A 2,642-nucleotide genomic window follows, 5' to 3' on the forward strand; every position below is an offset into this window, starting at 1 on the left:
ACTTTCAGAAAACAATGCCTATTGAATTTCTGAAATTTATATTTCTAATACCAGATGCTTCGATAAGCCTTTATCTAGGCTTCTTAACCTTATACACCTTTGTCTTAGATAGCTCATATGTGTGTTTAAACAATTCAGAACTTATGTTACTAAGTTCCAAATGTTGAAACTAATTGCCAAATCTCATAATTCGAACTATGGAAAGGGATGCCGTAACCATAATCGAATTTTGAGAATACAATTTTCACAATCGCTATCTTCTTAAAATCTCTTTTAGTGAAAGCATTTCCTTACAATCATTTTCATGAAGGAGGGAATCTTATGACACTTATATTTTATGGTGTATGAGTTCTTATCCATGTGAATTTGCCAAAACCAAGGTTTGCGATAAATCCAAACTCATATGGACTGAACTTTCTTAATCTTGATTTCTTGCTTTATGGTAACACGAGTGCCCACCATGTCTTCCAAGTAGTTTAGTAACTTGTCCTTACATATCAATGTACTTTCCATCGACTAAGGCTCTAGTATGCATTCAAATGAGAACTCATAGAACTCACATACGCAATTAACTCAATTGAAATGGCACAAAAACAAAATAATGTCAGCACGATAGGTTGCAAACCTCAAGTCGTGTGCTAGTGATGATCTATAAGGTTTATTCTTGATTTGTTCTTGAAACCCTTCAAGACCATTAAGACTCCCACTGACTCCTTGATATATAAGATTCTCTTGTCAAGAAACATTTCTTGACAAAGCAAATATTCAAGAGTTAGTGTAGTTCTTATCAAGACAAAACACTTCACAAATTGATACTAGTTGTTCTTTGTCTTATCCAAGACATCACAACTTACCAATTTCTAATGTTCAAGAATAAGAAAACTTTTCCAAATTCCACATTTGATGAGTGTTATAAACCTACTTAAGACTTGTCACTCAATGTCATAATCTTGGAATATGAATCTAAAACTTGATATTGGAACGAAGTATGATTGACTCTTTGATTTAACCATTTTTACAATTCTCGATTCCTCTTCTTAGACATGCAAATGCACTAAGACTCACTTAGAGGATCAATTGAGATATGGTTCTTAATCATTAAGACTTCATCATAAAACACAATAAAAGGTACTCTCCCTTCTTCTTAGAATGGAGAAACTTTTATCTTTCTGCCTTCTTGATTCTTCTTATTCGTTCTGCTATTGATTGAAACTATTTCAGTTAACTCAGAATTATACTCAATCTTATAAGTATAACTATATTTACTAAACTTTAGTAAATCATGACGAATATCTTTGTCACTCTTGTGGTAGACTTGATCAATGTACGACCTAGTGTACTCGATCTCCTAGTCCTTCAATTGACACTTTGTCAAAGAATTAGTCGAAGTTTCCCAAATGTGAAAGTTTTTCATTCATCATACAATACACATTGCCTGATTCGAAGTTTCTGTCCAATTGAAACTTGGGCGATGAGAAACTCTCCCTATTTGGTAAACTTTTGATATGTCCACAAATAACATAATTAAGAATCAAATCCATTATTTCTAATAATAGAAACATTCAAACATCAATTTTTCATACATGCCATTGCAAGGATAAATAAATAAGATAAAATCAAAATTCATTTTATTGCGGAAAAATTTTGTCCTTACAATGCAATTCAATTGAAAAACTATGTTATTACATATTTCTTAACAATCTATTCTAACTCCAAGTAGTAGCTCAAGAATCCATTCTTCAAGTAATGCGATCGAAATCCATTTCATCACGATTAGATTCAGCTCACTTCTTCCCTTAAGCTTCCTCGCTTTTCTTTGATCCTACAAAACATCAAAATGTAATCTTATTACATCATGTATTAAGAATCTAGAATAGGAACTTAAAAGAGTTAGATAATGGATTTTACCTGAAGTGGAGCCATACGTCTTGACTCTCCCATCTCTTAGATCTCTCAGGTAAATAGGGCAGCTTCGTCTCCAATGCCCCTTCTCTTGGCAATAAAAGCAAATGGACTCCTTTGGCACAGCACATTAGACAATCACATACTTAGTTCTTTCTGCACTTCCAATGTTGCCAGTGTCCATTGAAGTTTAGGAGTTTGATTCACCAGACAAATTTGCTTGATTAGCACACCAAATCATTGCTGATTCAGCAGCTATAAGCAAATAAGTGAGATCAATAAGGGTCACGTCGTGGTCCATCATATAGTACTCTCTAACGAACTCACTATATGATTCAGGAAGTGACTGAAGAACCCAGTCAACAACCAACTCACTTGAAATCTCGACACCCAACATGTTTAACCTATCAATGTGTGTTTTCATCTCTAAGACGTGCGCACACACAGGTTTCCCATCTTTGTGTTTACTTGCCAAAAGGGCTTGAGTGAGCTTGAACTTTTCAAGCCTTTGAACTTGTGGGTCAGGGAGAACAATTGGAGGAGGTGGAGGAAGTGAAGCATGACTCTCATTTCCTTGATCGTATCTCGGAACGTCATCTTCATTTGGAAAACTTGTTCCATGGGATTTGGGAAGACCATTGTAAGATTAAGACATCTACAAAACGGGAGAAAATTCAAGTCATGTTGATTAGAATTCTTGATGTAACACCCAAATGAAACATCAAGCTAGGATCCAACAC

Source organism: Lactuca serriola, chromosome 7, assembly GCF_051521515.1.
Source record: "Lactuca serriola cultivar US96UC23 chromosome 7, Lser_US96UC23_V15, whole genome shotgun sequence".
Lineage (NCBI taxonomy): Eukaryota > Viridiplantae > Streptophyta > Magnoliopsida > Asterales > Asteraceae > Lactuca > Lactuca serriola.